An 11,201-nucleotide genomic window follows, 5' to 3' on the forward strand; every position below is an offset into this window, starting at 1 on the left:
TTTTGTGTGTGTGTGTGCGCAACCTTTGCAAGCTGAAAAGCCACCAAGGAGTACTGCCATTGTTTAATAACTTCCTCTTTGATGCAGCCAAATCAGCAGAGTCAATTCTTAAGAAACTCCTTGAGCAATAGGTACGTTGTCCACCAAAATCTGCAGATAAGAAAAGAGTAAAAGCAAGAGCAGCATGAGACAGTGATAGAAAAAGAGCAATTGTCTGCTACCCCTGGACATTGTTTAATTTCCTGGCATCCTAGACATTTTTGTGGCTTATAGTTTAGAATTACTATAGCCCTCTAAGAAAGAGTTAATTCATTACCAAAAGGTGAGCCATTTCCTGCCTACTTAATTGTAGAATCAGAGTCAGCACTATTTTATCAAAGGAACATTGGCTGTCACCCAGCATTAATCACTTTCAGAACAATTATGATTTATTTTAGACATAAGGCTATGGATCTCTATTTCCAGATTCCATTTTGCCAACTTTGAGCCTTACCTCTTATGTAAGATTATTGCTGAAAACAGTGCTTCTCCAAATTGTCTTCCTTCACTTTTTTTGTCTCTTAAAAAAAATTAATTACATTCAAGCTAGTGAGCCTATGAACCGATGTGAGACAAATGCTAGCTCAAATATTGTTTGCATATAATCCTACACAGATGTGGAGCCAATAGGGAGCTAGATCACTGTGTGCTTTTACACATCTTTTAGTTAAGTTAAAAATCCAAAAGCTAAATCTTGTGTTCTGGGACAACATGTGAATTTGACATTTCCTGGAGGCTATTAGAACCATAAACCAATGAATAGACTATATTCATCCATTTAAGTGGTTTGTGACGTGAAAGACTAAATATTTACAGTGTCTTTTATCCTTAGATACAATATAATGATATCATCATTTTAATAGCTCTTTACTCAAATGTGGCTGCATCCCACTTAGATTTTAGAGACATGCATTTAAAATAGTTTGGGTCTCATTAACCATCTGAGTAAGGCCCAAGAATGACAAAATATATAGCAAGAGTTCAAGGCGTTGAAATTATGATTTTAGTTTTGATTTGTCTTCCCTCCTGAGTCTTTCACTATTTACCAAACTTTGCTCTAAATGTTCAGATAAGAAGATATATTTGTTCACACACAGTTAGTCAGAAGAAGGTCACTAACAGATCCCAGGCATCTGCATACAAATACAGGGCTACGCACACACAAATAGGGATTGGGCATTGGAATGTGAATGAACCAGGACAAAACTGTGGCAGCCACTATGGAAACAACGAAAGCAATGTGGCCCACTGCAAGCTGCATGAATGACCTTGTTGTATATAGGAAAATATAGTATTATCTCATAAAACCTATTATCTTGTCATTTGCTTTTCCTTTTAGAGTCCTACAAGTGCCTGAATGTTCTTCCTCTCATTATTTTCCCTGTGTATACTCTCACGGTTTCTGGAAAGAAAATTGAGTTGGTATATTTGGTTAATATTATTCTTCCCTTCTCCCTCCCATGCAGGATGAAAACAAAATCTGGTTTATTTTCAACACAGAAATGTAAGGACAACATTGACTAGTTTCTTCTGTATTTGGCTGTATTACTCACAGGTTTTCACTTATACTAATTCTCAGTCTTTGGCATAGAAGAGAAATAAAACATACTGACTGACATAGACATTATCAAAATAAATTTATGGTTACCTCCCCTAAGGTGTACAAAGGATATGATCTATTAGGACTTTTGTACTAAGACTTTTGGAATGCTCCATTCATAGTAGTTGACCTCAATGATTATTTCATAAATCATTATCCTAAAGCACCTATCTAAAATGTTTTATAATACCTTGGTTAGATCATTAGTCAAGCCATAGTTTATGTCATGATGCGGTAGAATCAAAATGAAAGAAATGAAAGCTAAGGGATTTTTTGGTTTGTAATATACTGATCCTTAATGAATGTTCAAAGAAAATCATGTATATACAAAGGGGTAATGTTTCTTTCTATCCCACAGCAGCGGGGAAATACACACACATATATATGGGATTAAATGTAATGTTAATAATAAAGACTATAAACGACAAGGTCCTACTGTATAGCACAGAGACCTATACTCAGTATCCTATTATAAACCATAATGGAAAAGAATATAAAAAAAAGAATGTATAACTGAATGTATAACTGATTCACTTTGCTGTACAGCCAAAGTTAACACAACATTGTAAATCAACTATACTTCAACTATATGTAAATCAACTATAAAAGAATAATAAAGACGGTGATATACTAGATAGACATTAAAGGATAAGTAAAATAAAACAAAGCAAATATTTAAAACAAAACAAAAACTCAGTTATTTATGGACTTTAACACCCAATTTCCTTATGCTATATGGGAAAGATATCTGCTGTGTAATACTTTACAAACTTATTGAAAGTATAAAATGAAACAATGTGCTTGAAAGAACTATGAAAATCAAAAGCAACAGGTAATGAGAAGATGGTATTATTACTTCACTGGTAGTGCTGGCAAGTGAGGATATATGAACAACACAACACCCTGTGTCTGCCTTTTAAGTGGAAGGATCATACCCATAAAATGTCATGGGTAAAAGAGTAGGGAGTTCTCAGCTTCCTTTGAACATAGCGGAAAGCTACACAGAAGAGATAACATTTGGACTTGATATTGGAGGTAAAGTAAGGGTTCTTCAAGTGGAGACGAAAGAAAACAGTATTCTGAACAGAGGAAACAATATGTACCCCTACAGATAAGCAAGAAAAATCATAATGAACTCATCAAACCTGTGGCTGAGATGGGGGAATGGGAAGATAGTGAGCCAGAGGTGGCTGAAAAAAAACCTGGTGTATCAGGGTCATTCATGTGTTAGTCTGAGGAGTCAAGATTTTATTGCCTAACTGATGGAAACTCTTGGATTTTATTTATTTATTTATTTATTTATTTATTTATTTATTTATTATTGAAGTGTGGTTGATTTACAATATTATATTACTTTCAGGTGTATGGCATAGTGATTCAGTATTTTTACAGATTATACTCCATTAACGTTTTCACAAGATAATGGCTATTATTCCCTGTGCTGTACAGTGTATCCTTGTTGCTTATCTATTTTATACATAGTAGTTTGTACCTCTTAATCATATACCCTTATCTTGCCCCTCCTCTCTTCCCTCTCCCCATTGGTAACCACTAGTTTGTGAACACTGGGGTGGGAAAGCTTTTGAATTTTTAAAATGGAAAATGTATAATACAATGTATATTTCTGAAAAAAAATTAATCTCAAGTCAGTAGTGTGGACCTGTTATGGAAAGGATTGGTAAACAGACTAGAAAGAAGAATGGCTAGGAGGTTATTCCAATTATCCAGAAAGAAAGGATTAACAATCCATGCTAATTTGGTTGTCCTGAAAATGGTGAAGAAGGATGAGTTTGAGAAGTAGAGATATGGCAGAATTAATAATATCTGTTAACCATTTAGAGTTGTGGAGTAAAGGAGAGGTAGTGATATGTCGGTGTATTAGGGATTTCTGATATATAAAATGGGAGTAATTCTCTAAGCATGTACTTAAAACTCTACCAGAATGAAAAGTATATATTGCTCTAGTGTGGTTCTCTGCTGTGTTTGCCAGTAAGTAGTTTATTTCCTATTTGACCCTCTTCCCCACAGTATATAAAGCATTTTAAAAACATGTAAAGCAGATGCAAGCTAGCAATTCCTTCTTTTTAGTAATTTCTCAGATGAGATATAGAAGATTTAGGAAAAATTCCACTGTGCCCACCCCTTCTTATCATGCTTTCATTTGAACAGCATTCAGTCAAGTCCTGGGATTTCAGCTGGGGTCTTTCCTACGTGATTGGTGGTGTGGTCATGAATCACTAAGACATGCATCTCCTGAGTTTCTCCTTTTTCACCCAGTTCACTGATATACTTTGTTCAAGAGTGCAAATGTTCATGGTAAAAACTTACTTATCTCTTTCTCTTTGTTTAATGCATGACCTTAAAATGCCTGCATCATTGCTGTCTGTACAGCTCACACTTTAACCTCCAATGAGGCAGGAATTGAGCTTAATTAATTCCTGTTTATAACACTCAATACTGCCTTCTAAAAATATGGACATTTAATAAATGTTTTAGTGATAGTGGAATAATGTCTCTTCTAGGGTGCATCCCTTTCAACTGAACCTAGAACAGCATACATTGTACTGGTTTAGGGAGGATAAATGTAATTCCATGACAATTAAAAATGATAGGAGGAGTAAAAACCCATCCATCTGCCTAATGACTAAACTTCAGTGGTGAAGATTTGATAATTCTAGTGAAGTTGTTAGTGGAAGAGTCTTTTATTTTAACACATTTTAAAAATTCAGGGAAGTTTGACTGCTCCTGCTAGCTCAGTAGTGTCGAGTCACTTGAGGCAACCTCAGTGAACTCAGGAAAAGGAAAGGATCGGTATTTTCACTTTAGAACAAAAGAAAACATGATTTGTTTCTGTTTAAATTAATTCAATCTTTGTTCATATTGTTTCCAATATGGTACCCAAATCAAAGAATTTAAGCTCCCCCTTACACACACACATATACACACACACGTGTGTGTGTATGTGTGTGTGTGTGTGTATATATATATGTATATATACATATATACATATGACCTTATATAAAATATATATGTGTATCTTCCCCTTGGAAAATAATCATTTTTCTTTATGTTTTATTACTTGAAAAGATTAAAAGATTATTATATTCAACTTCTTGCATCTAAAAGCTGCTTATCAACTGAAATGGGTATATATCAATTAAAATAAGTTTTTATTGATAGAATTTAAGAATTAGATTTTTTTTAATTGATTTATGGATTTGTGTGTGTGTGTGTTTTTAATACCTACAAAAATTGACCCATGAGGTTCCTAGGGACTGCTTGCTGAAAACTTGGCTGATTGGGTAAGGCTTCTTTTCATAGTCATATAATCAGTACTGTGAGCTTGGAATTGAAAAAAAAAAATCTCAAAATGAAGCAAAACAGATTTGTAAAAGAAAATTTCTCATTCTTACCAGAACACATTTTACAAATCTGTTCTATCTAGGTTAACATGTATTTTCAAACAACAGGAAAATTAAAAGCACAGTATAACTCTGTGTCCTAGGCTATTGAATAATTTCTTCTTGTTCAGGCCCCAGAGCAGGAGAAGTGCATTGGTTATTTCAATGACTTAGAAAAAGCATTACCTGAGTATTTTCAAATCAAGCTTATTGTTTCTAGCCAAGCTATTAAAGCAACCATTGTGATTATACTGTATTCCTTACTAACATATAATACACATTCAATTTAATTCTTTTGCTGCAGTTATTTTTGTGGTAGATGGTGAGTTCTAAAAAAGAAACAATACGCTCACGTCAGTAGTTTTTTGTATGTGTCAGGAATAGGATATTTAGAACTTCATTTGTAGAATTTTAAATCATGGCGTTGATTTTGTAGATACCACTGAAATACTTATTTAAGAGACACAGTCTTATTTTAGAAAATGTAGTTCCCATTTTATCATTTATATTTATGTTCCAGTAAATTTGCTTTCTCCTTTGATTTAATTTTATCCACTGAAAAATTGCCTCTGATGTGTTTTGCATTTCCCGCCCCTCTCCAGATGTGTCCTTCCGTGTTTCACCGCCAGCAGATTTACTCTGGTGTTGTTAGCAATTTCTGCCACCACAGAAAGTTATGCTTTAGTTTTTTCCTGTGGTCCCGTTGCAAAGGTTTAAGTGAAAATGAGCTACATTTCAGTTCAAAAGGACATTTCTGTCCAGTGAAGCTACTTAGTTATTTCTTTGAAAATTTAATTTTTATGCCTAAAAATAAATAACATTGTTAGTTTCTATTGACATTTTGAGACAAATTTTACTATTCCTAATAGTATTTTCCTTGAATTAACATTTTTTATTTATATACTTGATTTTTTAAAGGTTTCTTGAATTCATAATTAAATGTATTATGTCTATGACTTCTAAAGTGTGTATATCTAGTTTTATATTTCTAATCAATAGAAAAACATTAAAAACACAAAGTTTAATCTTCCCCACTGAGGGGACCTCTTTGGGTCTAAGTGCTGACACTCTGCCACCTCTGACAGGTAATTTGAAATACTTTGACATTACTTTTCCTAGTTGTGAAGGTAGGACCAAAAGACTTGCACTTTATTTATTTATTTAAACCAATAAATACCTTTTTATTAAAAAGAAAACAGAACACTAGTATGAGAGCCCAGGTATCTATCTTCAGAGCCTGTGCTATCATGAACCATGTAATAATGTTTTTTTTTTTTTTAAAAAAAGAGTTTGACTATGTTTCTTGTGTCTAGATAAGCAAGAAGACAAACCTGAAATATATCATAGATCTAGCGAAGACAGTTTGGAATTTGAGAAGTCACAGTCTGTATTAGTTGGGTTTTTTATTTATAAGACAGGCAAGCTCCCAGTAAAAATGTAAGGACTTGCACTTTAATGCCTGAAACTCATTTAAGAGAAAGATATTGATTCCCTATTCTGTTTCTATAGTGGCAATACAAATGTTGCTTTAATAAAATTAATAATGATGATAGTAAGAATTTACCAAATACTTTCTGGGTATCAGACATTATGATAAAGCTTGCATCAGTAAGAATAGGACAGGTTATGCTCTTGTAAAACAATCCCCAAGTCACCTCTGATGTCCAGCATGAGTCAACATGAAGGCCTAAGCTGAAGGAGGCCCCTTCTCCATAAATGTATCCGCGGTACTTCCAGCAGGAGAGAGGAGGTATGGCGAATCTTAATTGGCTCCTCTGAAAGTTTCTGCATGCAACTCCCTGCTGTCAAAGCAAGTCAACTTTTAACTTTCAAGGCAAGTCACTAGGCCATGCCTAACTCCAAAGATGGTAGAAAGTGTAATCCTATCATACATCAAGAAGAAACAATATGTGTGAGCAGCCCTAAAATTCTGAGGGTCTTCTACAATCCTCAAATCAGCTTCTCCAATAAACATCAGGACTTTCTGCCAGCTCTGTCAAGCTCTATTTCCTTACCTTGCTTTATTTTCTTTAAAGTGGCTATAAATGTATGAACTTCTATTGTTTGTTTGTTCTGTAGGTATAGATATGGATAGATATGAATACATTCATAGCTAGAATGTACTCTACATGAGGGCAAGAACTTTCCTCCTCTTCCCTTTCCTTTCTTTTTTTTTCCCCCCCTCTTAACTCTGTCCAATACTTTCATTAGCACCTGGCGCATAATAAATATATGAATGAATGAATTATATACAGTTTACAAATAAGGAAACTGAATCTTAGAGATGTTAAGTAACTTAAGTAAGATGATAAAACCATGAAGTAGCAGAGCTGAGTTTCAGAGCCCAAGGTTTAAAACACTCAGCTGTAAAAGCTGCTGTGCTCGCCAACTACATAGGCTAGTGGGAAAGACATATAGAATTGTGAGGTAACATGAAAAAATTCTATAAGAGAAGCATATACAAATTACTATGGAATTACAGAGGAGTAAAATCTCGCCATTAGGTACAGCATATTTGAAGGTGATGAAAATAGTAGGAAGGAAGATTTCATGGAGTACCGTGCTAGATTTCCAGTGCTATCTTGAAGATGTGTTTACTACTTTGTTTGAAGTTACTTCTTTGACTTTCTGCTATGAGCTAGGCAGGTGCTAGCTTCTAAGGATACAGAAATGCCCAAGACAGGAAAAACCTTTGCCCTTCTAGTGCCTCTAGTCTCATGAGTTACATGCCAGACACACACAGACAAAAATCAACCCTCAGTGAGAGGCTGACAGTCCTCTCTGTAGCTTGTGGAGGAACAGGTGTGGATGAGGAAGAGGAGTTTTTACAGGGGTCAAGTGAGCAGATGTTGACAGGACCACACCCTGCAGAGAGGTCTTTGGGGAGTTATTGACTCCAAAGGCTGTCCCAGCTCACGATCATGGAACAAGATGAAACAGGGCCTGGGTCCCTGCTGTATTCCTTCTTCTCTCTTTACTAAAGCACCCCTCCCCCAATCATATTCTTCTACATTACTTTACAGGCAGATTCAGGGAAAAGGAAAAACACAACTTTTCATAAGACAGACTTAGGGCAAGCACCCAGAAAGAAAATACTTAAACTATCAGTCTTCTGCACTTAGAAGGATGTGAAATTTGACTCTTCTGAAATAAATGGGGAAAGCGTCATTCTTATCAATAACATACATTGATTAACTTCTGAGTTCAGGGCATGTTTGCAACATTTTAGTTAAGGGACAGTGGATGGTATGAGAATGGTAGATAATGATACATTTAGACATTCTCAGCCAAAAGTAAGTGGTAAAGACGCTAAGTCTATTAACGTTCAGAGGAAGGAGTGGCATCCAAGGGATACAGTGGATACTGGGATGTGGTCAGTAAAGCAGCACTTTCCAGACAAGTAGAACAAGGAGTTATCAAAGTGAGGAGTTACCTCATTGAAGATTATGCTTGGCTGCCTATAATATAAAGCCCCAAAATAACAGTGTCTTTTAAAAAGATAGATTTTATTTGTCTCTTACTAGAAAAATCCCTAAGTATGTGGTAGAATATGATGTGATATTTCCCCAGGATCCTCTTTTTGTTCTGTCATTTATTCTGGGGGAAAAGTGACTGCATGCTCAAAGGAGTAATAGCCCACAGTTAAATAAAGGAACTATTTATAAAGGTGTTGAAAAGGTTAAGAGCAACAAAAGAGAATGTTGAAGATCCCAAGAACTAGTGACAGAGGGAAGCCAACATATCCTCAGGCTGCTCCAGGAAGTTAGAGCTGTGGCCATAGGAAAAGGAGCTGTGGCCATAGACAGAGGGACACAGCTGCTGCTAAACAGCAGCTCAGCAGAGAGGAAGTATAGGGAATGAACAAATAATCAATCTTTCCCATTGCCATGTTATTGCATCCTGTTGGCCAAACACAACAAGAAGCTGCAGGGCAAGAGAGTCCAGGGAATACTTTCAGCCTCTCAGAGAAGAGAACAGGGTGTAGAAAAGTAAAGAATTGAACCAGAAGAACAAACAGAAAAGTCAACACAATTTTCAATCAACCCCTCAGCATTGTACCCCTTAACATCTGTTCTTGTCTTTTTTTTTTTTTCCATTTCGGGCGGCTTGAGTCACAAAATCACTTGGTGTCCCGTGGTTAGTCATTAAGAGTTTACCAGGACCTAAGAGTATGCCAGGAGCTAATTTTCAAGTCGAGTATAGCTATTTGGCAGGATAGGGCATGGATTTAATCTAAAACCCAAGAGGTCTCTGCTGCTATTCTCATGTTTCCACTTGCTAGAGACCTCACAAAGTATCTCCATGTACCACAGCCCCTTGCAGGACCACTGTGCCTGCCGGGTCCTAAGGACCATACGTCAGGGAAGCGTGTGCTGCAGCCGAGACCTGCTGTGTAGTCTTCTCTTGCTTTGGGCCCCAGTCAATACTATAGCCTTAAACTATAGGTAAACATATCGAAACAAGATGCCCAGTTATTTTATGTTATTTGCTTCAAAATCGAAAGAAGTTAATCAACCATTATGCCTATTTTGTGGGGGGGTGGGGGGAGGGTATTGAAAAGTGCAGCAACTTATCTTTTACTTTAAGAGAGTACCCCTAGATATTCCCCACCTAAGAAACCCGAAGAAACTTCATGGATTTTGCAGGCCAGCACGTATCAAAATTATGGTGCTTGTTACTTTCTTCTTACCTGTTTCAATTAGCGTAATGCAATGCATCAGCATGCCACAAGCAACCAGATGAAGAAAGAAGATTCGTCTGTGCTAGATTATGACAGAGAGCAAAAGAATTGTCATAGAACTGAAAAAGAAAAAAAGATGGTAAAAAATGGTAAATAGTGCTACTGTTTGTGATGCGTGAAGACAATCTGTTTCTGATTATGTTAATTAGGTGGCCATTAAAAACAGCGTTTTTTAGGGTGAAGGGTGATAGCATACCAGGGTCTAGGGCATCCATTCACTTGCTCCAGTGAAGACACCATGTCCAGAACAGCAGATACAAACTGTCATATTTTCTGATGGTTATAAAGGTTGTTATAATCCACAGTCATTCTCCAAGATCCCTCTAACTTTTGCAGTAGTCAAACCGGAAAGTTAAATGGGTAGAAAATAAAGACATCCACTCCATTATCTCTTAAGTCCTTGGTTGGCGACAATAATGTCTGCAGTAACCACCAGGAATGCGGTATTGCTTTTGGTTTGGTATCTTTTGATTTAGTATCTTGAGGGAGAACACCACTAGAGGAAATTACATGGAACATTTCTACAATAATAGCCCTCATTCCATAGCTCAGAGGACCAATGTGAGGACTCTGTCAGTTACTAAGTATATATATTTACTCCAAAATATCTCAGGCCTAGGGAAATAACAGGAGAAACAATCCCAGTGGATTTAGTGTAAAATTGGCTTTGCCAAGATTGCATCTCTCACCTGATCTCCATTACCCCTAATTGACTAGAGGACCACATGCTTCCACTCAGAGCCAGCATCTAATAATCATGTAAGGCCTGGCTATTTGCTTTTTCTCAGTCACATTGTTAAGGGATTATAGCCTTCGGAGAGGACTTGGAGGAAGATTCACAGTACAGGGTTGAGGCCCTTTTCAAGGGTTTTTTTCTCAAAGAGGGCTGGCCTCCCTGCCAGTCATTCTGGGTCTATGAGATAGTTTACATTTTAGAACCTAACGAGAGGCCCTGAACCTCACTACCGTATTTCAAGTCTTAATTTGGCTCAGCAGGCCTGGAATGTTCTGCTTATAAGTCAAACAGCGCATTAAGAGGTTGCCCAGCTGTTTCATTTACAGAACCCTGGGACTAATTAGCCACTGCTGTAGACCTCTGTGGCTGATTATGGTAATTGCGCCCACTATATAGCTAAAGGTTACCTGCCAGCACCTGACCTCACCACGCTGGGCTCCGTCATTTCCGCAGGGAGCCTAGTTCCACGGCAGCAGACTCACTGTCTTCCTGAGCTAATGGAGAGCCACCACCGTAGCCCTCTTCATGAATTCTGGCGATCCCCTCAGCCATGGACTCCTTAGTGCATTAGTGAAGAGAATTTCCTGCAAGTTGACAACTGTCTTGGCGTGGAAGCAGTTCCCTCCTGGTGGAGGCCCCTGTCTGTGCCACACTTGAATCTGATTCTCATTTGGGGAATGGAGT

At 36.9% G+C, this 11,201-nt stretch overlaps 1 pseudogene; it reads right to left on the minus strand.

Moving 5' to 3' along the window:
• Nucleotides 1-10,962, minus strand: part of LOC132376101 (activator of 90 kDa heat shock protein ATPase homolog 2-like) — a 28,331-nt pseudogene extending 17,369 nt beyond the window's left edge.
• Between the last annotated feature and the right edge of the window lie 239 nt (nucleotides 10,963-11,201).

Source organism: Balaenoptera ricei, chromosome 12 (genome assembly GCF_028023285.1).
Source record: "Balaenoptera ricei isolate mBalRic1 chromosome 12, mBalRic1.hap2, whole genome shotgun sequence".
NCBI classification, from domain to species: domain Eukaryota; kingdom Metazoa; phylum Chordata; class Mammalia; order Artiodactyla; family Balaenopteridae; genus Balaenoptera; species Balaenoptera ricei.